The following is a 26572-nucleotide window of genomic DNA, read 5'->3' on the forward strand; positions in this document are numbered from 1 at the left end:
GATTAGGTTAGGTGATAAGGTAACTAAAGAGGTTTGTAGTTAAGGTATTAGATTTTAAATCAAATAATCAAAATTAATTTATTTCAGGTAGGTAGGTAGGCTTAGTTTAAAAGCACTTTTAAAATATTTCGGTTGATAAGAATCTTCAACTTATTTGGAAGGGTCTGCTCAAAAGATACGGCATATAAAATCATAATTCTTTACAATATTTATTACCATTAAGTAACTACATAAAATAATTAATTTGTTTATACAAACTATAAAACTATAGAAGAACAAAATACGAATTTATTTAAAAATCTCTTGCATAGCGATAGATCCTTCTCGTAGCGATAAATGGATAGGTGTTTGGTGGACTGAGTACCTTAAAAATGCTTTGTCATGCTTTAACGCGCTCTTGAAAGAAACGGCTTTCATGAGTTTGTCAAATACTTTTATCTATCAACATTATTATTACTTGTATACGAGCACTTTTACTATCGAAGACTACCTTGCTTGTATGTCTGTGTAAGAGGTTAGGTTATTGAAAAGAAAAATTCAGGACTCGAAGAAGATAAGTGACAAGAGGTAGGATATAATTTCATCAACCAACGAAAGAGATCTTATACGCACATTTAATATCACTCGCGCACATTTTAATGTCTGTCTGTTTTCTGCGAATGTACTAGACCAATCCAGTTGAAAGGAGATGGTCCATTTCAGGTCCACTCTTGTATATTAAAATTTAATAAATACAAGGAATTTATTAAAATGTATTAAAGTGAATAAATGTAACTAAATAAAAAGAAATAAATAAAATAAAAACCCAAGTTTTTGAGTTATATCAAGATGGCGCCCATAGAGCAACTATGACATGACAGTTGACAGCAAACGTCAAATTGATTAATTGAAAACGTCATCTATCCGCCATTAATACCCTTATTAATGTTGCTTTTCTTGGGAGATTATTATTTCGAAAGAATTAAAGAAAATTCGTAGATTTGTATAATCAAAAATAGTTAAAAATAATATCTTCTTTTATTTCCGCCAGGGTACAATGACTGGACCTGGGCTCCATACAATTTTGGACAATCTCCTTTGGTACACATATCAATTTTTTGTGACCCAAATACAGGGATGTATCGTGAATAGGTAAAACTTGAACATGGGGGGTACTTATCCCTCATAAGTGCCCCCCATATTCAAATTTTAAATACCTACTAAAAAATATCCATCAGATACGTAGCCGGTATCTGTCCGCGGCGACAGATCGGTTTTGAGTATTAAGAGTTGCCTATAACTTGGCAAGGTCGTTGATAACACTCCCATTATATGCGGGCGACGGGGGGGGAAGGACTGTGCGGGTATGAAGACGTGCGCGCTGTATTGCTACCCCCCTCGCGGCCTGCGCGGACCATCGGGAAAATTTGCCAAGCTATAGCATTAAATTTATTGATAAAATCTGCATTAACGCAGCGAAGCGAAGCTAGAAAAGCTGAAAGCGTTTTTAATAACTTTAAAAACCAGTACATTGTGAGAGTGTCCATTCCGAAATTGCATTTTTGTAGAAGAGAAGCTAGCTGGATCAAAAGTCGCTTAGGTATGGAATAAAATGCATTCACGTAAGCGCATCGGTATCTGTATTGAGACCGCAGAGCACACTTAGAAATTCCTCCGCCGACTTTGCATGCCTTAAATTTACTGCCTTTATCTTGTTTGTTTTTCTTTTAACTTTTTGTTTGCATTAAAGAGTTTCTTTGTCTTCTCGGAGCTTATACTGTGCGCGGTCAGTAAAAGCGGTGTTGTAAGTTTCATCATTATCAATCCATACTCAGCTTACTGCTGAGATTGAGTCTCCTCACAGAATGAAAGGGGTTAGGCCTATAGTCCACCGCCATCCACCGGATTGGCAGACTTTACATACGCAGAGAATTAAGAAAATTCTCTGGTATGTAGGTTTCCTCACGATGTTCTTTCACAGACACAGTTGTTTGAGACACGTGATATTTAATTTCTAAAAGGCAAACACAACTGAACAATTGGAGGTGCATGGCTCAGACTGGATTCGAACCCACACCCTCCGGAATCGAAGGCAGGGGTCATTTCCTCGGCTCGGCACGGTTGTAAGTTTACCGTGTGTACATGATGTACCTACTGATGAAAACTATACATAAAAATTAACAAATGTGAATTCTCATTTCATTTATTTATTGAAATGTTGATTGGCGGCAGATTTAAGTATAATCACAGCCTGTTTTAAATCACCCACCACGCTAATTCATTGAGTATTGGCTGGCAGGGTGATATTTTAAGTCTGTATGTATGTGCAGAAGGCAACGGGAAACCACTGCACTATTTTCCCTAGTCGTCAGTATGGAAAAGTCTCAGAGAGTGGACCGGGATCGCGAGCGCCGCACAATTATTTCGCCTCGCGAAGAATTGAGACGAGTTCAAGAAACTGACTGCCAACCTTCGCTAGTCGGAGAGGCACCTTAAGAAGAAGAATGTAGCCATTAGATTTTAATGATAATAATACTAGAGGTGAACTCTCCGAAGCAAAAGGTGTAAAATTACGAATTTCCCAACTCCTGAACTCTTTATCTTAATACTTTATATGCTGCTAACTTCATTCTACATTCACTTCAGCGACGCCGCGATAGAGGCTTTGCTTATTTAGGCGGTGGTGGACGTGAGTTAAATGAGTAAAATAAAAGTTGGCACAACTAACGCTTCTCAATTTGCGACTAAAACTAACTTGTGCAGAACTTGCTTAGTCGAGATGATACTAACGAAACGAAACACAAAACAAAGGATGTTATTTTAGTTTTGTTGTCGGTACGTTTTATGTTGCAAACGTTATTTCATTACGAACTCAAACTATTTAAAAAGTTCATCATTGTCACATAAAATACTAAACTACCTCCCTACCAAATTTCAAGTTTGTAGCATACAAAATGAAGAACTTTCATTCAAAGTTGCGAGAGCCTTTAGACCTCCTTAATCCGGCACTGTCGCAAAACCCGTTCTTAGTGGATACTTACTAACTATAGACTACCTCCCTGCCAAATTTCATCTTTGTAAGGTTTTCGAGATTTCGTGAGAATGACCTTTCGCATTTATATATTTAAAACTAGCTGACGTCGCGCGGTTTCACCCGCGTGGTTCCCGTTCCCGTAAGAATACGGGAATAATATATTGCCTTTAGCCTTCCTCGATAAATGGGCTATCTAACACTGAAATAATTTAAGAAGGCTAGCTGACGATTGAACATTATTTTCCCCGTTTTAGCCACATTTTTGATCGGTGCTTTGCTCGTATTGGTCGTAGCGTGATGTTAAGTAGCTTATAACCTTCCTCGGTAAATGGGGTTTTCAACACAAAAAGAATTTTTCAATTCTAACCATCAGTAGGTAAGGAAGAAGTACCCGTCAGTAGGTAAGGAAGAAGTACGAAATTGCCTATACCGGCTGAGCAAATGTTGTGTGATGACGTCACGTACAATATCGCGACCGTTAGCTGGAGTCGATATTGCACGTTATACGAAATTTTAATGCATTTAAAATCATAACTTTTTGGTATCTCTACTAATTATAGAGCTGAAGAGTTTGTTTGTTTCCTATCTCTAATCTCAGGAACTACTGGTTCGATTTTAAAAAAATATTTCAGTGTTAGAAAGCCCATTTATCAAGGAAGGCTATAGGCTATATATTATCTCCGTATTCCTACGGGAACGGAAACCACGTGGGTGAAACCGCGCGGAGTCAGCTAGTTTTTATATAAAACATAACCTAGTGTATCAGTATATATAAAAGCTCTAATGTAACAAAGTTTCAAGTGATATTGCATACTTACTAACATTCTCCATTAGAGGCATGGCTTAATGAAAACTCATACACCAGCATAATTCATAATTCTTTATTTGCAAATTGTTAAATACAGATCTTGATATAAATGTTGACATACAATTTGCTACAAAATAGCATGCAAATTTTAAAAATAATCTTATAACTAAATTACATTGTCTATAATAAACTATAATTATTGAAATTTACTTAATGACTATGATGTTAAAATTATTAATTTATTATAATGTCCGTTATACGTTAATTATTATTGTTTATATTGAGCAATATATAAGCATTGTCGCTTATAATGATCAGATCCTGAAATCCAAATATGCATAAAATCTTTCGCATTTATTATGATATCAGTGCAATAAAGTTTGCCCCCCAGCGCAAAGCCGTAGGTTTAGCAGCGTAGCATTCAGCATAAAAAAAAATCCTCTATCTAAATTGCTTCTATGAAACTTTACTATTACTACAATAAAATATTCAACTTTTAGAACTTAAACGGATTCCGATAACGGGCGAACGATGTCGACGAAATAACAAAAAATGGTACGAATAAAATGTTAATCAAGTTAACTGTGCTGTAAGTTTTACTGTGAACGAATTTCATAGTTCTATCTTTTTGAGCCGTGATAGCCCGGTAGATATGATCTTTGGATTCGGAGGACGTAGGTTCGAATTCAGTCAGAGGCTTTTGAACTTTTCAATTATGTGCATTTTGAGAAATTAAATATCACGTGTCTCAAACGGTGAAGGAAAACATCGTTAAACAAAGAATTTTCTTAATTATCTAGGCGTGTGAAGTCTGCCAATCTGCATTGGGCCAGCATTGTGGTCTGTTGGTCTAACCCCTCTCATTCTGAAAGGAGACTTGTGATCAACAGTGAGTCGACTATGGGTTGCTAATGATGATGATGATCTTTTTAACATGATCACTGGCACTTGTGTTACTCCGCGGCTTCACTCGTGTTAATGGCTGAAAGGTACTTAACCTGACTGGCATACTTTTCCTAGGATAACAAAAAATCAATTTAACTTTATTATGACTTACACTACAACTTGAGACGAATATCTTAGCATATCTTAAGTAATAATACGTCATAGCATAATTATTTTCATTGGAGTTTTACTTATATTAAAGTAAAACAAATCGCATTCTGTAAGCGATTGAGCTGAGTTGTAAACAACTAGCAAATCTGAGAAAATTTAAAATATAAAATTACTTATTAATGATTCCATTCATTGACATACTAGCGGACGCCCGCGACTTCGTCCGCGTGGAATTTAGTTTTTCACAAATCCCTCGGGAACCATGGATTTTTCCGGGATAAAAAATAGCCTATGTGTTCATCCATGCTATAATATTTATATCTCAAATACCAAATTTCAGTTAATTCGGTTAAGTAATCATATCATTAAAATCATCAGTTTTCGTAAATCTCGGGAAACCATGGATTTTTTCGGGATAAAAAGTAGCCAGATCCAGAGTAAAATCCATTTCCATTCAAAATTTTAGTCAAATCGCTTCAGTAGTAGCGGCGTTAAAGAGTAACAAACATCCAAACATACATCCAAACATCCATACATACTTTCGCGTTTATAATATTAGCAGGAAGGTAGTACCCAAGTATTTGACAAATACAAATGAGACTTAACCACCAAAATGTATGAACAAGTATCCCAAATTCGAGTCCAATCCAACGCCATAAAAGAGGTTTTAAAGAAACTTCAATATTTAGCCAATAGAAAAAGTTTTTAGATAAGATAATAAAAATTTTAATAAAAAAATACAACCGACTTCAAAACCTAAAAACATACCCACTAAACTAAAAAGCGAAAAATAACATCATAATATGTTCTACCTGCTGATCAGTATGAAGTCGGTGCTAAGCCGGTGATGTATTAATTCAAGCCATGTGAGCATATCTTATAGATTAAGATTTTGCAGACAGTGTTGTTTCATGTGGTCCTGTCAGAAATGGCTTAAATTAAGACAACACCGGCTAAGCACCGACTTCATACTGATCAGCAGGTAGAACATATTATGATGTTATTTTTCGCTTTTTAGTTTAGTGGGTATGTTTTTAGGTTTTGAAGTCGGTTGTATTTTTTTATTAAAATTTTTATTATTTTACAATTTTTAGTGTAAAATTTCATCTCAAACGAATACATCAGACCCCTAATGACAGTCACAACCCATCTTGGTACAAAATTCTCAACAATACAAATTAATCAAGCCCAAGCACAAGGTAGCTACCGTAAACCGTCAAGGGGTTCCCTTCATTGACCTTGGTCTTCATCATCAGACCCATAATAACAGACACAACTCATCTAGGTAAAAAGTTCTCAGCAATACGAATTAATCAAGGCCAAACACAAGGTAGTTACGGTAAACTGTTAAGGAGTTCCCTTAATTGTCCTTGGTCTTCATCACCAAACCCCTAAATGACAGTCACAACTTATCTATGTGGAAAGTTCTCATTAATACAAATTAATCAAGCCCAAACACAAGGTAACTGCTGTAAATCGCCAAGGAGTTCCCTCGTCTGTTTTCTGACTCCATCATCAGATCGATTTTAAACCTTCATAATTTTGTATTTCTTTAAGGTACTAAATGGAAAAGTTTACGAACACACTAGACATCCATATAATTTTCGAAAGTTCCCCTCAATTTCTCCAGGATTCCATCATCAGATCTTGTCATTATGGCAATGGGACCAAATGGGGACTATACCGTTTCAAACAAAAAAAGAATTTTTGAAATCGGTCCAGGCGTCTTTGAGTAATCGGTGTACATACATAAAAAAAAAAAAAAAAAAAAAAAAAAATACCGACCGAATTGAGAACCTCCTCCTTTTTGAAGTCGGTTAAAAATACATTGAAATAATTACCTATAAAGTTATGAGCGATAAAATCTCGTATTTTGAATCTCGCGCTCTCGACAAACAGTAAAAGTAATATTACCTTCACCGTTTTCTTACGTAGGTACTTCCGTCTTGTAAATTTTATATTCCATGAAACGTGCCATTTTAAAGAGCGTAGCAGTTGCTGCCTGGCCCGATTTATGTTCCTTGAAAATTTGATTTGCACCCACTCGGTGGCACGAAACTTGGACACCATCTGGTGAAGTAATCAGTTTATTTCATTGCTGTTTAAGATTTAAATACTACGAGAAGGTTGTTTGCAGTAACGGCAATATCGTAAACATCATGATAATGAAAAATAAACAATTTCGGAGATCGATGAAGTTAATCCATTTACATGTCTGTCACATCTTCTTTTGTGTCTGGAATATCTGTGATACTCCAGTGAATATGACCTCTGCCTTCGATTCCGGAGGGCGTATGTTTGAATCCGGTCCAGGGCATTTCCACCACCACCTCCAACTTTTAAGTATGTGAACTTTTTTTTTTATTCTTTACAAGTTAGCCCTTGACTACAATCTCACCTGATAGTAAGTGATGATGCAGTCTAAGATGGAAGCGGGCTAACTTGTTGTGGATGAAAATCCACACCCCTTTCGGTTTCTACACGACATCGCCGGAAGGTATAGGTATAACACCCGCAACTCTGTTGTAACACACTGGCCTACCTGACCCACTAGTTAGCGGTTTAAATATTTTTTTGTTTTATTTGGTTATACAGACTTGAGAAAAGAGAAAGTTAGGGAAAAGGAAGAGTAAAAAAAGAATCATCAGAATTGGTCTATAAACGACGAAGTTATGCGCGAGCACACAGATAAAAAATATATATATACACGGTCGAATTGAGAAACCTCCTCTTTTTTTGAAGTCGGTTAAAAATCTAAAATGAGTTGAGGTGTTTAGGCAATTTTATATAGGGGTTGAGCACTCCAATTACTCGTTTAATCAAATTAATTTTAACCGGCACCAAGTTCATCAAACTAATTGTACACGTATGTGTTATTAATTAACACAAAATGGGAACACAAGTTAGATCTAACAATCTAACAAACGTTCATCTTGAGCCAACTAACTGCACCTTCGCTAGTTAACTGCATTTCGCTGCAATAAAATAAATTAAATTTCCTAAGTTAAACGGAAAATTATAACGAGTAGTTGTTGGAAAATGGCTATCTACAGTAGATTCGCTTCTAACATTATAACGGTTATGTAATTTCAACTTTATATCAAGGTAACAGGGTTCAGTTTAGATATTTATTTAATCAAGTTGCACAAGTAACTCGATGGCTTTAATTTACTCTGTATAAATTAAACATAGCCTGTAAAGTATTCCTTGTATCAATAATTCTTAATTAATTGTTGGTAATTTTCTACCAACCACCAATCAGCAGGCTAATTCACTAACATTGATGTATGATAATTGCTAGATGACAATACGAAATAATTGAGATTCTATACATACAACTAACGTCATCAGGTGTTCCCTTTGGCATCGACCTTCTGTAGGTATGTCCATGACATTTCTCAGTTGTTTTGATGTTTGTTTTAATAGGTTTATAATAAAGACCAAATTTGGTGAATACATCAGCCAGAAGAGCCCCGATAGCCCATTGATTAGAAAGCGGAGGTTAGAATCCGGTCCGGGGCTTTCACCCCAAACTTTTCAGTTATGTGCGTTTTATAAAATTAAATATCACGTGTCTTAAACGGTGAAGGTAAAATATAGTGAGGAAACCTGCATACATAAGAATTTCCTTTAATTGTCTACGTCTGTGAAGTCTGCCAACTCGCATTGGGCCAGCGTGGTCATTAGCTTAACCTGTCTCATTCCGAGAGGAGACTCGTGCTCAACAGTGAGGCGAATATGAGTTGTTAATTATAATGAAGATGAAGTTTTTAGACTGCAAAAAATTAAAAATAGGTAAGTATCATCTATACTTACCTATTTTTCATTTTTTACTAATTATTTTACACAATTTATATACATTGAAATAACATTCTATTACAGAATACCAACTCGCAAGACGATTTTTAATATGTTATTTTGTTATTTCAGAGTTATTACGCCCATTTTTTGGTGCTCGAAAGGTACGTCGATAACTCCTTAGACATTTTATTGTATATGCAAGTAGAATTTCATGTATGAATTTTAGCGAAGATTTCTCGAAATATAACAACCCGATCCACTGTCAATATTCGTCACGAGTGTTCATTGTACGTTGGCCCGTAAAAATATTTCACACTGAGAAATACGAATATTTATTCGACGTTGCCGTCTTGAAAATATTATATTTTTCGACAAACTTCGAGAGCTTTTTAATTTTGAAAATATTTCTAATAGGTAATAATTGATTTATTTTGCTATTCTCAGTGAAAAACCGTCGGACCTCACCGAGATTTGAGAGAGATATTTTTAATTGTATTTTTTGATGGTAAGTGGAAGACTTATGTCTATAATAGATAGTTGGAGTAAGTGCAAGGAACATTTCCTGCAAAATGCTGCCCTGTGTCCAACAACGTGAGGCGCTCTGTCTTGTCAAAAAAAAAAGTTCAAATTCATTTATTTCAATTAGGCTTAGTTCACAAGCACTTTTGAAAGGTCAAGATTATGTCATAATTTAATTTAATTTAATGGTGGTAATAATAGTCGAAAACTTAAAACTAAAGTTACGAGGGTTCCAAGCGCCTTGGTCCGAGAAGAGCCCACAACAAACTCAGCCAAGGTTTTTTTTTGTTTACCACCATTATACAAACTTATTTAAAACTAAGCACACAGTCGTATATTACAGTTTAACGCCAAGCTTTTTTATCATTAATATAATCATTAACACTATAATAAGCCTTTCCCAAAAGCTTGCGTTTAATAAACACTTTGAGCCTCGTGAGCCTTTAATACCACTTAATTGTAATATGTAATTACAGTTAATTACAGGATCATGAGGCTGAAGACATCACATAGCACCTCACGTTGCTGGACACAGAACAGCAATTTGTAGGGAGTGTTGCATACCCTGCCTGGTTGTCTGTGGGCAACCAGGCTTTAAAACCAGTACATGTTCCGTCTCTATTATCTACTACTAATTAACAACAATATTCCCCATGTCCTGTGAATTTTACAATAGAGCTCTAAGAATGGGTGAGACTCTAATCTAAGAGAACACTGATTTAAGTCTGACCCATAAACTCTTTGATGTTTAATGTTCTATCTTTAAATAATTTCTATTAAATATTTAAGAAAATAAAATATATTAAAATACGCAGGTAAATAAACAACAAAAGCGTACGCGATAGCTCTTAACGCCGGATCTTACAACTCCCTTTGACTTTGTGTATGAAGACTGTAAAGAGCCTCGCTCAAGAGGGTGAATATATTCAAAGACGCCATCAGAAAATATTTATTTTTCATATCTCAATACCGAACTTGTGCTTACAGGGCACCGTCAATGTGTGATGTTTTATTAGCGCCAGAGCAGACTAAATACGTCTACGCGACATAAAGCCCGTTTATATCTACAGACAGTGCGTCACAAGTATCGTGGCAGACACCCACAGACACCGTCTATTCACACTGTCTAGCAGGTAGCTAGAGACACTTAAAGTCATCAAAAATCTTCTTCATTTACTTCATGTCAGGTCTTTTTATGAAAAAAGTCCCCCAGGCGCGGCGCTAAAGTCTTAATGGGGCTCATTGTCATTTGATAATGGCGGTCTTATTGTTATTTAAGGACTCTACTGATATGAACCGCATAGACAACATATTCTTTCCGCGGGTGCGGCCCGTGTCTGTCAACGTTTGCGCTGCCGCGTTACGATAGATATAAATACGTTAATAAACACTGTATAGAAGAATATTATTTTGTATGCTACGGCACGTGTATGGGACGCTAAATGTCTTTAGATATAAACGGACCTAAGGTCCGTTTATATCTAGGTAGGTAAGGTAGACTTCCGTTCTTGGCGACCGCGACCTGCGACCGCGCGACCTACTGCTTTATATGGAGCACTAAACAAAAGTGGTCGCGCGTCGCGGTTTCGGGCTTTGTTTCGTGCTCCATATAAATTCATACTAAGCAGTAGGTCGCGCAGTCGCAGGTCGCGGTCGATAAAATCGGAATGCTACCTTTACCGTCAGTCGCAGACACTTTCTGGTTTGTTAGCCAAGAAAAACTCTAAATACATTATATGAAGTTGTGTGGTAAATTTTAAACATTACTAGTAATCCATTTATTATCATTGTCTTATTTGTTCAAGACTGCATACGTACCAACGTAAAACAACGCTGTCTTGAACGCATAGTGTACATCTACAATGCTTCTCCAACCACGAGGTCCCCGATTTTATCCAGTTGTAAATATCAATTGTAAAAATCAAGTCAGTCCACTATCCCCATTCATGTAAAGTAAGTAAAACCAAAATCTGCCTTACCAGCATACAATATGAAATTTTATCATTACAAGCCTGTAACCCGAGTTCTTAAACTCATAGCGTCCCATGTAACTCCCCCTCCGTTATTTAAACTGTGTTCTTCCTGTACATCGTGTACTTGTATCTACGCTTACCTAAGCCCTCATGACCATGCAGTTTATAGTATTACGGTACAATCAGAAAATGTAAAGCAAAAATGTAACGCAATTTTTTGTCGCGTGACAAATCGCTTGTGTACTTAATTGTCTCCATAAACGCCTGTTTGCGCCTCGTTCAATATGTCGTTTCATGAATACCAAGCAACTCGATGACTTGTGAATTTCACATACTTATAAATATATAATTTTCCAATACGTACCTACCTATGTTGTTTTGTTCGACGGATCTTTCTTGTGACAATAATCCAAGAAAAGAATTTATCTTCAATTGTTCTAATTCATGGTATTTTTACTTGTGAACAGACTGCTTAGAGAGAAAACAGGATCAAAATTCATTTATTGAGGCTTAGTTCACAAGCACTTTTGATACGTCAAGTTTGACTATTTGTAAAGTTAAGAAGTTGAAGTAAAAAGTAAGTTAAGAGTGTGCAAAATGTAATTTGGTGGTTACAAATGGTTCTGGATCTCAAATTCTGGAAAAGTTAGGAGCCTGAAATATGGGTAAATGATATTTCAATGTTGTTGTTGTGTTTTGCTCACGTTTTACTTTCAATCTCAGGAAAAGCAAACTTATTTTCTTAAATTTTTGTTTTGTATAGAAAATTAGGTATATATTTTGAACATGGCCATTTTGTTTTTCGTTATGTTGTTTAATTTACTTGCAATCAGGTAAAAATGGTTTTGGCGCTCACGTCATAATATTTGCATCAAAAATTTTATCCATATCGTACCGACGCGCTGCGCGCTCTTAAGAAGTAAGTTAAGAAGGCAGGTTCTGCTAAGACGTGCCGATAATAAATTCTACAGTTGCTCTTTAATATAAAAAACGTGGTGGCAAAGCTTCGGAGAGGAACTCTGTCTACTGTAAAAGCAGTCATCTTTAGGTGTAGGTTTATTTTAATAGTGCTCGTACATTATGACATAAGTGTGGTAAGTTGAAAATTACAGCCGAGGCAATATTGCAAGCTTGAGCCGAAGGCGAGATATAGTAAGGAAGCAGAGGCGGTAATTATCAAAGCGCATGTATATCAAACAATGTTTTATAACACATTTGCGAGGAAATTTGGACACACTTTCTGAAAATGAATTTGCATCTATGCCTGTTTTCCATATTATGACATTTTGGTACGCCTGTCATTTTTGCACAGATAGCGAAGTGCGCACACCAGCGTATTTTTTAGGCAAATGCACCAAAAACTTGTTAATTATAAATGATTGTCATTTATTGTCAAAATTAACGAATTAAATGTATATTTATTATATTTTATCTCACAAAATTAATTTTATTCATAATATTATGATGAGCACTTTTCTGACATAAAAACTCTTTGGTAAGATTTAAAAAAGTACCGTTCGTTTTTAGATAAAGGTACATTTGTTTGATTACATTACATGCACATGTGCATTTTACATTACATTACGGCAGATGTGCGTAATGAGTTACATTACGATATTGAAATTAGGGAAATAAGAGACACTTTACGAGCAAATGTGTTATAAATTCTATTATATCTATAATAGGTAGCCACGTCGTAAATATTTCTTATCTAAAGCTAGCCTTGCAACGTGACACCTTTGAAACAAATTTCAGTAATTCAAGATTAAATGCTAAACTCAGCTTAATTCAATACTAATGGCCGTGCAAGACGGTAATGCTTAGAAATTAGAATTTAAACTGAAGTAGGTACGATTTGAATTTTACTAATCCAAGAATTAAAGTGTTTCAACCGTTTAAATGCTCGTATTTCATCGATTAATTTGTTTATGCTAAGTTTGGGGCGTTTAGAATAAACCTAAAAAAGCACTACTTGTCTTTAAAACCCCCTTACTCTCTTCACCTTTGACGGCCTCCGTGGCGCAGTGGTATGCGCGGTGGATTTACAAGACGGAGGTCTTGGGTTCGATCCCCGGCTGGGCAGACAGATTTTCTTAATTTGTCCAGGTCTGGCTGGTGGGAGGCTTCGGCCGTGGCTAGTTACCACCCTACCGGCAAAGACGTACCGCCAAGCGATTTAGCGTTCCGGTACGATGCCGTGTAGAAACCGAAAGGGGTGTGGATTTTCATCCTCCTCCTAACAAGTTAGGCCGCTTCCATCTTAGACTGCATCATCAGGTGAGATTGTAGTCAAGGGCTAACTTGTAAAGAGTAAAAAAAAACCCTCTGTGAGCCAAACTATTTTGTCAAATATTGACAACCTCTTTGAACGTATTACTCGGACTCGTAAAGCTGACCATTGGCTCGAACCTCGATCCTCCCGCTTCCTCGGGCGATAAGTAGAGTTAGCATCACAGTTATCACCATTTCATGGCAGACCGGAACCGAAACCGAATATCTGCTGCAGTCTCAGTTTCGGCTGAAACCGAAACTTCCACATTACAATGTAGTTATACTTTACATTTGGAATAGGGATGAAGACAGATTTTTAAATTGTATGTAAATTAAGAGTATGCTAATAGTAAAGCAATTATGTAAAAGTAACAGGATATCTGCGATCATTACTTTCGGAGCTACAGGGATTTAAAGGGTTAGATTTGCGGCGCTACCACGGATTCCTGAAAAACGCCCCATACAAAATGGTACGACTAATTAGTTTTTTTTTTTAATAGATTTTAATTTTTTATAATCTCATTTATTTTGCAAATGTCCAGACATCTTACGTATAATTTAGTTAACATTGACCTTATTTACCCGAATGTATCATAAAAATCAATATATTCAAACCTAGTCATCATGAAATGAAACGAGAAAGCTGAATTTTGGAAATAACGTAGGAGGTCTAGAAAAGCTTGACTTCAAATTCTCGACCAAGATTTCCTACGTGCATTTTCCGACATCTTGAAAAAGAGTTGAATTTCAGTTTTCTTACAATAATTCGGTTATCCGTTGATATGAAAGTTTGATCTGCTTACATCACGCTTAAAATAAATTTAATTAAATTAATTTCCAGCGAATACTGGTATGTATATGTCGTAAAAATCGTTTTTATTATAGTTAACCATTGTTTATAATAATCATATTCAAAGAATTTCTTTATTTTGCTAAACTGAAAATGAAAATTGTATTTAATGAAATCCCATAATAAAACTAATGGATTTTACATATACTGTAAATTAATTAGTTCCAATTTGAAGTAAATTATTATACCGCGAATAATATTTAATTTACTGTACAGATTATAAAGCTGGATGCACATTGCACACTGTTTCCGTGTCAATAATTTACCTCAATAGTGTAAAACATTAATTGTTACACTTTGATTACTTAATACTTATTAATTGTATTATTTACTTGTCAATCAACAAATGTAACATATTATATACTAATATTATAAAGAGGTAAAGTTTGTAAGTTTGTCACATTCTTTAAATGGAGTAACCTTCGGAACTACTGGTTCGATTTCAAAAATTCTTGCACTAGTATTATAAACAACGAGAGCCTATAATAGTCACAATACCTCATAAAACCTTCCTTATAAAGACGTAAAGTTTCTGGTATTGTAAGAGGTAATCTCTGGATCTATTGAACCGTTTTTGAAAATTCTTTTACCACTAGAAAACCACGTTATTTGTGAGTGTCACAGGCTTTATATCCCCGTACTCCCACGGGAACGAGAACTACGCGGGCGAAACCGCGGGGCATCAGCTACGTGTGTATACCGTGTTAAAAAAATTAACAGTTACACCCCGGTGTAAAATTCAAATACATATTATATTGTTTTCTTTCTCCATACATATGTGATCCTCTAAAAGAGATTCTGTAGTCAGGATACGCCATTATTTACTTGCACAACATTTTAGACTGAAAGGAATTTTCCAGAGGGTTCTATTCATTGATATTTCAGTGTTATTGGTAGCTAGCAGCCCTAACAAAGCTCGACGGTCAATTATCATTCATCATCGTTTAGAATAAAGTAACGAACATTTGTGCGGCTTTTGTTGAATAAATTCATTTCACCAGAATATCTGTATTTCCTGTTTTGTTTGCTGCGAATGTTGATTTTGTTAATTTGTTTAATGTCCCACATATGTACATAAAATACACATAAGAGCTTTTTTTGATGCATTTTAATGTTTTGAGTCTTATTTTGGAGATTTTATGATTTTAATTATAAATGTTGCGCCTGTACAACCAGACCTCATAAATAAAGGTCGGGAATTTGTCAGCCGACGTGCCGATTATAGTTTGACCAGTAACAGGCTTCAAGGGTTCAGCTGCCTTATTATATATCTCAGTGTACCATTCAAACAATCAGTCACTACATCGATTTTGGTCGTATTTTCGTTTTTATGATGCTCTAACATTGGTATTTCTACGAAATGTCCTTGATTACGCCATTTCACATCAAGTGGCAATGATGTATATTGTTTTAACAATCATCTAACATGAATATTTCAACAAAATTACGTAAATATAAATTTTTTGTTAAAACAACGTTAATAATTGCTATTTCTACTACTATACTAATGTAACTTTACGTAAAATGACGATAATTATGTAATTTCGTTGAAAAAAACAATGTTAGATATTATTTGCAATTACGAAAATACGACGAATGAAAAATTATGTAGTGACTGATTGTTTGAATGGTACCTACACTGAGATACATAATAAGGCAGCAGGTCCTTAACCGTCCTTAAAGTAAAAAGCATATTTTTTTAATCTTTTCTGCGGAATATTATGAGAATTGAGGAACCATGTCTCGAATCCGGGCATGCACTTCCAACTTTTCAGCTGTGCTTTTTTAAGAAATTAAATATCACGTGTCTCAAACGGTATTTCCTGCATACTAGATAATTTTGTTAATTCTCTGCTTGTGTGAAGTCTGCCAATCCACATTGGGCCAGCGTGGTGGACTATTGGCCCAACCCCTCTCATTCTGAGAGGAAACTCGAGCTCAGCGGTGAACGGAATATGGGTTGATAATGATGATGATGATGATGTGGTAGGAGCATGTAATGTCAAGCTTCCCTCAATTCAGCCTTCATAAAAAGAGGACAGTCTAGCTAGCACAGGCTTTCGTTCTACGTCATGTAGTTCCAAAATTAGTTTAGTACATTCGTCTTCTAAGAGAACCGCGCCAAGTCATCATTAGCAAAACTCGAACTCAAATAACAACAATAAAGTTACGAGTACAAAGCGGGCGCCATTGTGAATTGACAACAACAGTTAAGCATTTTCAGAGTAAGCATGTGTTTGTCGATGAGCTTTTAGATAATTGGGTAACTTTGTATCGACGAGTTTCAGATAGCGTTAATAGATGAAAATCTATCTATTTATTTGCAATTTGAGATTTTACTTATATTATTTGTAACACCAAACGTTACCGTGGCATAGAGTACTACTAGCGCCATCTAGCATCTATACTTATAATACGAATTCTGTACATTATGTACATTGAAGATATTTTGAAAATTTTTGTTGGAGGGCATCGATACTGAAGCTCAAAATATTTAGATTAGATTTTTTGTCTGTCTGTCTATCTGTCCGTGTTTTTTTTTGTTATTCGGGCATCACGCCTGCGTTTTGTTCAGGTCTGGCTGGTGGGAGGCTTCGACCGTGGCTAGTTACCATACTACCGACAAAAACCCTTGTTTTGTAAATCAATACATATACCTAAATGAAATTGTAGTGTCTGTCTGTGATTTCAAAATAAAGTGTTTTCTCAAATACTTATAGTTATTTACACGATACCAAAGTTTTTATAGCATAGCTGCTGTGTGACTCTGAGCCTTCTTATGAGGTCTATAGTCAAGCAATATGCAGGCTACGTTTTATCCCGGAAAAAGACCATGGTTCCCTTTATTTGTGAAAAACTAAATTTTACGCGGACGAAGTCGCAGGCGTCCTCTATTTAATTCTAGTTCTGAATAATGTCAGAATGGTAACAAAAGTGAAACTAAAAGCGGTTTCTCATTCCCATTTCACTCTCAGCCACATGTTAGTGGTGACTGAGACTGGAATAGAATTGTCAAACTGTTCTACACACGGTCGTTAGTTCTTGTTGGTAAATACAACAACAACTCCTTTTTTTTTTATTCTTTACAAGTTAGCCCTTGCCTACAATCTCACCTGATGGTAAGTGATGATGCAGTTAAGATGGAAGGGGGCTAACTTGTTAGGAGGAGGATGAAAATCCACACCACTTTCGGTTTCTACACGACATCGTACCGGAACGCTTAATCGCTTGGCGGTACGTCTTTGCCGGTAGGGTGGTAACTAGCCACGGCCGAAGCCACCAGCCAGACCTGGACAAATTAAGAAAATCTCAATCTGCCCAGCCGGGGATCGAACCCAGGACCTCCGTTTTGTAAATCCACCGCGCATACCACTGCGCCACGGAGGCCGTCAAATTCCATTTCACCGTAACGTAATTCGGTAATTATACATTTTTACGTCATCGCTTATTCCGTTTTTTTACTTTACTGTTATGATTAAAAATGTAAGCTATTTGAGGATTCAAACAAGTACTTACCAGTCAACACAGACGTACCGCCGTTTAACGTTCCGGTACGATGCTGCTGAGATCGTCAGAATAAAATTGTACCTCTTCCAAATAGGAAGTAAGCACGCTTCCTTCTTAACTGCTTCCTTGTCATTAAATTAAAAAAAGTTTGAACGCAGGCTCTCAGGATCCTTACACGTGCTAGAAATGAGGCAGTTTTTTAGTAATCCGTAGAACATTTTTTACAACTGCTAACTATCAAGTTAATTTTTCGTGAGTAGCTTCATTTCGATGAGCCGATCAACTTTTTATATACGAAAATTCTTGATTCTGGTAGCTAACTGAGTTACTGAGCGTGAGCTCCCAGAGGCAAGAGTTTCGGTAAATAAAAAAGTTAATCGTCTCATCGAGATGAAGCTACTCACGAAAAATTTTCTTGTTAGTAATCAGTTGTAAAAATGTTATACGGATCCCTGACTATATTGTTATTTAGAAATATCAGTAAATATGATAATAGCATTAATTTCAAGTATCAAGTCATAACATGTGAGAAGGGTTCCCTTGACAGGAAGTTGTTAGTGTAGCAGGAGCCTTAAGGGACTTCCTTGACGGAGGCTAACTTCTCAATGGGTTAAGGGGAAGTACAGACTATTGGTAATTGTTTACGTGTCAAAGAATGCGTGCATGTGTCTTCTGAAAATATAATATATGTATCCAAATACAGAGAGAGTGCTCAACGAGTTGCGAAGCTGAAGTGGCAATGGGCGGGGCACATAGTTCGAAGAGCCGATGGACGTTGTCCATCGGCTCCTGGGTCCATAAGTACTGGAATGGCGACCCCGCACTAGTAAGCGCAGTGTTAGCCGACCCCCCACCAGGTGGACTGACGACATCAAGCGAGTCACTGAGATTCGCTGGATGCAGGTGGCTCAGTATCGTGATGTTTGGAAGTCCCTACAAAAGGCCTATGTCTTGCAGTGGACGTCCATCGGCTGATATGATGATGATGGTGATGATGATGATCCAAATACAATATCTATATTTTCAATTAATGAAAAAATATATATTTTTCAGTCACTTACCTAGTACAGTGCAATTAAGTTCATACCTGGGAGTCCAGCTACTGTTGGATGTTAATGTTTTTTTTATTTAAATTGTAATAAAACTTGAAAGTTTACCCATTAAAAATTGTCAAATATTTTTATAGTATCTATATATATTTATATATAGATACTATAAAAATATTTATAATATTTTAAAGCTGAAGAGTTTGTTTGTTAGAACGCGCTAATCTCAGGAACTACTGGTCTGATTTGAAAAATACTTTCAGTGATAGATAGCCCATTTATCGAGGAAGGCTTTATATTATTCTCATCTTCCCACGATAACGGGAACCACGAGGGTGAAACCGCGCGGCGTCAGCTAGTCGCTTATAGATCCAGCAGCGGTGCAGGCGGTATATTCAATGAAACACCTGTTACTAATGACTGTATGGAGCGGCACGTGCAACAAACGTTGTGTATCACGTGCCGTATACATTATCATGTGTATCGTTGTGTGTGCCAATCAATGCATTAAATATACGATGTACTACGGAGTAATGTTAAACGCATGGTGTAGTACACTCAAGTAATGTTAAACGCTACAAAATGGTATTCGCGTTTACTTGTAAGCTAAATTCATTTAATTAAGAGCCGTTATAGCCCAGTGGATAGTACCTCTGTCTTCAATTCGGAGGGCGTATGTTCGAAACCAGACCGGAGCAAGCACCTCTAACTTTTCAGTTATTTTATGTGCATTTTAAGAAATTAAATATCACGTGTGTCCTGGTAACCTTCATACTTATACTACAGTATTTCTTTATGAGTACTGTTTACCAACAAATAAATTAGAAATGAAGGTAGAAAACGCATGTCATGAATTATGTATGGTTTGTTTATAAAATGTTATTTAAAAAATATTAACCATATGTAATTGTTCCAAGCTTATTAATCAAATTTATTTTTATTAATTTAAAAACCAGCTAATTATAATTATTATTAGGTGTGAATCGACTAGTAATTTATACCCTCATTTATAATTTGTTTGTTGCTAAACAATACTGTACTCGTCAAGAAAGGGTGAAGTATAGTAATTTTCTTCATTCTCTACGTGTGTGAAGTATGCCAATCCGCATTGGGCCAGCGTGGTTGACTATTTTTAGCCTTACATCTCATTCTGAAAGAAGACTCAACAGTGAGCCGAATATGGGTACTGGTGATGATAAAATTAATCTGTTTTATCGGTATCAGCGGCTGGACTTTTTTATAGACTATCAAACACAAAGATTTCGAGTCGCCAGCTTACACCCTGCGAACCCCTTGATGTAGACGGTCCACTTAGTGGGAGGATCGACTATAAATGCGCTTTCCGGTGCGAAGTCGCCATTCCAGCACCTTGGAATTCCTATTGTCCGCTCATCGGACTATGTGCCCGCCCATTGCTACTTCAGCTTCGCGAAGAACTCATTTGTTTAGTTAATGTAATTACATTAATTTATTCAGCTAGTTAAAGTACATATAAGTATTTGACCCTGCTTTCTGCATCCACGGCTGTGGGTTCGATTCCCACAACTGGAAAATTTGTGTGTTGAGCATGGTTTTCCAGTGTCTGTGTGTATTTATACATTAAATAAGTATTTATATGTAGTAAATAAATGTATATAAATATTAAAATTTCAACTATTTTAGTACTTATAACACAAGCTACTTACTCTGTATGCTTACCTTGGGGTTAGATAGTGATGTGTATTGTTTCAGTATACTCATTTATTTATATTAAAAAAAAAATTTATAACTGAAAATATTTCACGGAGACACGCTGAGCGGTTGCTTACCTAAACCACAGAAAACATATGTACATTTAAACTAAACGTATTTTCCAAGTATAGTCTTGTTGAAAAATCAGTCCGTTATTATGCCTACACGAAAAAATTAAACACTGGCGGATAATGTGTGATTAGAAGTAGATAAAATAAACAGTCGAATATAAAACCCGTTCTTCTGTAGTCTCTTATACGTGATAATTGTAATTTAATAACAAAAATAATAATAGAATCTGTTTATCTCTTTGTAAATATTTTTTGCCGCAAAACAATTCTTATTAATATACAATTGCAACAAGTATGAATATTTGAAAAATGTATATAGTTGTAATAAGTAATTTCTCGCTCTGTTTCTTTCTCTGTTAGTTGAACAGTGAGGCGTAGTGACCATTTGTTGGGAAAATGTTTGCATTGTGAATACCAAGAAGAGCATAATAGATGTTGGAGAAGTTAGGGTTAGAACACACTAACGAGTCGCGACGCCGCGGCGAAATCGTTATGCTCGCGTGACACTTCGCAAGAAATTGCGACTAGCAGACCGTCGCGGTTTCATGTGTGATTCCCATTCTCGTGAAGATAAAATATAGCATATGTTACTCGATGATAATGTAGTTTTCCGTTAGTAAAAGAACTTTTAGAAATAGTCTACTAGTTTCAGAGCCCATTCGTAACAAACAATCAAAACATCTTATTTTATTTTAGTTATTTCTTTTTTTTTCATTTATTCTTGCAAAATCTATTGTAGTCACAGAAATAGATATGGAATGATACTTATCACTGTATATACAAATTGTTTATAGAATATACTAGCCAACGTCTTGCAGTTTCCGTATTCTCACAGGAACTGGCACTACCAGTTCCTGTGAGAATACGGGGATAAAGTAGAACTTATGGCACTCACTAATAAAGTAGCTTTCAAGTGGTAAAAGAATTTTCAAAATCGATTTAGTAGATCCAGAAATTAGCCCCTACGGCACCACAAACTTTACCTCTTTATAATAGTTGTAACCAGCAGACACCGCACGGTTTTATTTGCGTGGTTGGTCCCGTTCCCTTAGGAACACGGGGATAAAATATAGCCTTCAGCATTCGAGGATAGTGTAGCTTCCTAGCAGTGAAAGTATTTTTCAAAACGGTTCAGTAGTTTCAGAGCCTATTCATAGCAAACAAACAAACAAATATTTCCACTTTATGAAACTACTAGACAAAACTTATTACGCCGCAATCTATTGCGTTGCAAATTCGCTTCGCGTAGCAGTGCGTTTTATGCAGTATTATGTTCCCACCCTTATAGTATTCGGTAACAATGCCATTGTCTAGAAACAAGATGCTAGGCTCGCTACTCGGTAAATAGCATATTGTTAGAACAATCTCAACTATGCTTATTTAAAACACTGTATAAAATCAGTGCTGTGTACAATAGATTTTATGATAATAATTTTTATATGAAAAACACTCGCTTTTACTTGTTTTGTTTACGGAAGTTACATTTCGTAAACACCAAACGAAAGTTTTTTTTTTTATTCTTTACAAGTTAGCCCTTGACTACAATCTCACCTAATGGTAAGTGATGATGCAGTCTAAGATGGAACCGGGCTAACTTGTTAGGAGGAGGATGAAAATCCACACCCCTTTCGGTTTCTACACGGCATCGTACCGGAACGCTAAATCGCTTGGCGGTACGTCTTTGCCGGTAGGGTGGTAACTAGCCACGGCCGAAAAGTTATGCTATTTATTATACATATATTTTTTAAGTTCACTTTTCAGCGACACCATAGGTATCTAGATACCCTTCAAATAAGAAACTTCAGGTATCTTTACTGTGCTTCAGGCATTTCGTATGTTTCACATTTGAAAGGTGCCTACATCTCCGGACAAGTCCTGTTAACAAAGGAAAGTCCCATCTTCACCCTCTGCCTATTTTAACGGCCCATAATGCCGCAAAATAGACTCATGATGATGCGAGGCTTCAAATTCAAATTATTTATTTGCTTCAATCAAAACATGTGTTCGAAATGTATCTGAACTGGGTCCTAACTAAAAATCAGTGCTGCATACTTTTTTTTGTATACGAAGTATGTGGAAAATGCTGGGGCCTTTTTCCAAAGTCCTTTTTCAAAAGGAAGTCCATAAAAAACTTGGGGCCTTTTTCTAGGTTATGCCACTTATTGCAGGGCATTATTCTTTTATTGCTCCACTGTTTGCACGTTTAAAATTTAATAATGTTATATGTGGCATTACTTATTTTTACATTATTACAAATAAAGATCTTTCTTTCTTTCTTTCAGATGTCAACAATTTAGGAGTAGATACAATGTTTTGCCTTTACTGGCATGCAAATTTTATAAAATTTCAATTCTTAAAATATTTCATTTAAAGATAGGGGATATGGAGCTGTGATAGCCCAGTGTATATGACCTCTGCCTCCGATTCTGGAGGGTGTGGGTTCGAATCCGGCCGGGGGCATGCACCTCCAACTTTTTCAGTTGTGTGCATTTTAAGAAATTAAATTTCATGTGGCTCAAACGGTGAAGGAAAAACATCGTCAGGAACCTGCATACCAGAGAATTTAATTCTCTGCGTGTGTGAAGTTTGCCAATCCGCAATGGGCCAGCGTGGCGTACTATTGGCATAACCCCTCTCATTCTGAGAGGAGACTCGAGATCAGCAGTGAGCCGAATATGGGTTGATAATGATGATATAGAGCATAGACTTACCGAACTGCTTCAATCCGAGTTAGCTCTAAAGTGGTGATCAGATGTTAGGGACAATACTAGAGACAAACGCCTTAACATACTCTCCAAGGCATGGAAGAATAACATCCCAAGGTTATGAATTTAAAATGAGAATATCTTGGAAGTAAGGAGTAAGAAGAGTGAGTTGCCGAGTAATAGAGACGAATGGAGACGATTTATATATTTTGCCCACGTAAGTGGGATAAGGGAAAGGAAGTAATTAGGGTCTCGGAAGTAAGAAGAACTCAACATTTTACAACCCAGGCTATATAGGCTAACCACAGGTGTTCTATAGTACGATTATTAATTCCAGTCAGTAAAATGACAAGTGCAACTGTCACTGAAATGCCAATTTGCTGACTGGAATTAATAATCGTACATATTTTTAATCTTACTTACGATTATTGTTAATTCCAGACAGTAAATTGACATTTAAGTGACAGTTGCGCTTGTCATTTTACTGACTGGAATTTATAATCGTACTTATACCAATGATGGTTTTATTCTATAGATTGGTTACGTCCCTACAAAATCACCGCAAAAAGTGATCCGAATTTAGCTCCACTGAGCGCACACATGCACAAATTTGTTAGGTATTATTTGTTTAATTATCGGTGGTTGTTTATTATGCGACTAAATGAAATTAAGTAAATTTTCCTCATTTGTCCGCCTCAGTTTTGATGCGCTCGTGCCCCATCTCTAGTGTAAAATATCATTGACTTATCTATACTAATATTATAAAGCGGAAGAGTTTGTTTGTTTGTTTGTTTGTTTGTTTGTTTGATTGAACGCGCTATTCTCAGGAACTACTGGTCCGATTTGAAAAATACTTTCAGTAATAGATAGCCCATTTATCGAGGAAGGCTATAGGCTATATTTTATTTTCAAAAAAATTAGGGATCCTGAAACTCCAATAATGTAACCCAAGGTGTACATGGCGTGTGTTCGCGCCTTCCAAAAGTCTGCTAATTCCCTGAAGCATTGTCATTGCTATTCAAAAGGCCAAGGGGTTGCAAATACAGCAGCGTCATTCACTCGACCGTGAAATGAACTCACTCTCAACCAACACGCGCACGAGACGGTTGTAGCTTGCCAATTTGTCATCGGACCTAACCATACTTACAATAAACCTTTTCAACCTTCTCCAAGTTTTTCTTTACCAGCGTGCGCTGCAAAAACTATTGATGCTAGAATAAAATAATGTACAACAACTTTGTAGAATACGTCATTTTCTATAAAAAAATGTCGCGAAAGCATATATCTATCTATCTATATCTATACTTAATATTATAAAGCGGAAGAGTTTGTTTGTTTGTTTGTTTGTTTGATTGAACGCGCTATTCTCAGGATCTACTGGTCCGATTTGAAAAATACTTTCAGTGATAGATAGCCCATTTATCGAGGAAGGCTATAGGCTATATTTTATTTAAAAAAAAATAGGGATCCTTCCTAAAACTCCAATAATGTAACCCAAGGTGTACATGGCGCCTTCCCAACAGTCTGCTAATTCCCTCAAGCATTGTCATTGCTATTCAAAAGGCCAAGGGGTTGCAAATACAGCAGCGTCATTCAGTCGCAGCACACATCATTTTCTACAAAAAATGTCGCTACAGCATATATCTATCTATCTATCGATCTATACTATAATAAAAGAGTAGAAATCGAGTGTCTGTACTTTGACCAAATTTAACTAAAATCGAGTTAGGGCGATTAGAAATGAGCAATAGAATACAAAAATATATTTTTTTATTTTTTTGCCTGTCTGTCTGTCTATCTGTCTGTCTGTCTGTCTGTCCTTCTGTCTGTATGTTCGTGCTATTCTCTGGTTCTGCTGATTTTGACGCGGATTTTACAAATAGATTAAGCAAAGTTCAGGGCAACATATTGGCTTTGTTTCATTAAAATCGGACAGATAGAAAAAAGTTATCTTGAAAAAATCGGATTGCTCAAATAGATTCGCAGGCGTTATTTGGAGAAACGAGTTTTCAACTAAAACTGTGTAATATCGATATTGAGGCACATTCTATACTCATCTGATCAATTTGTTTGTTTATTTGGTTGAACGCGCGAAACTAATCTCAGGAAGTACTTAAAAGTTCAGGTTCAAACTGAATAATCCTTTTTGTGTTTAAATAGTCACATTGTCTACTTTTTTATCGTATAATGTTATGCAAGATTTATTACTATAAAAAGAGCACGAATTTGGCGCAATAGCTATTAAATACTTATCTATACTCTATACTTATAATGAAACTGTAACAGGTCAAATTACAGAACTTTTTGATTAATTTAAAAAAAAAAATTATCATAGGGCATTATACAATCGATATTGAATTCAAAAACATTTTTTTTCGATTATTTGTCTGTCTGTCTGTCCCTATTTTTTGTTGACCGGGCATCACACTGAAACTACTGACTGAATTCAAATGAAACTTAGCACGGTTTGAGAACATAATACGGGGCAGGTTATAGAATACTTTTTATAGCGAAAATAAAATCAGAAGGGGGTGAAATAGGGGTTGAAAGTTTGTACGTAAACTTTGTTATAGACCGGCATTTGGCCGGGAGTTTGTGATAGGGTCTTTGACCGTGACTACGGCTGGGTATTTTACCCAAACAAAAAAAAGCGCGGCCTTCGGTCGGGGGTTTGTAATATGGCCTCTGATCGTGGCTACGGCTGGGCATTTTTCCGATGCACAAAAAACGGAACGCGTGGCCTTCGGCCGCGCACCGTATTGTAGCCCGGCCTTCGGCCGGGAGTTTGTGATACAGCCTTCGACCGTAACTACGGCTGGGCATTTTACCCAAACACAAAAAATGGAACGCGTGGCCTTCGGCCGGGAGTGTATGATACAGCCTTCGACCTTGACTACGGCTGGGTATTTTACCCAAGCAAAAAAAAAGCGCGGCCTTCAGCCGGGGGTTTGTAGTATGGCCTTTGATCGTGGCTACGGCTGGGCATTTTTCCGATGCACAGAAAATGGAACGCGCGGCCTTCGGCCGCTCACCGTATTGTAGCCGTATTGTCGTTTATGATACAGCCTTCGACCGTGACTACGGCTGGGCATTTTACCCAAGCACGAAAAACGGAACGCGTAGCCTTCGGCCGCGCACTGTATTGTGGCCCGGTCTTCGGCCGGGAGTTTATGACACAGCCTTCGACCGTGACTACGGCTGGGTATTTTATCCAAACAAAA

The sequence above is a fragment of the Bicyclus anynana genome, chromosome 10, assembly GCF_947172395.1.
Source record: "Bicyclus anynana chromosome 10, ilBicAnyn1.1, whole genome shotgun sequence".
Lineage (NCBI taxonomy): Eukaryota > Metazoa > Arthropoda > Insecta > Lepidoptera > Nymphalidae > Bicyclus > Bicyclus anynana.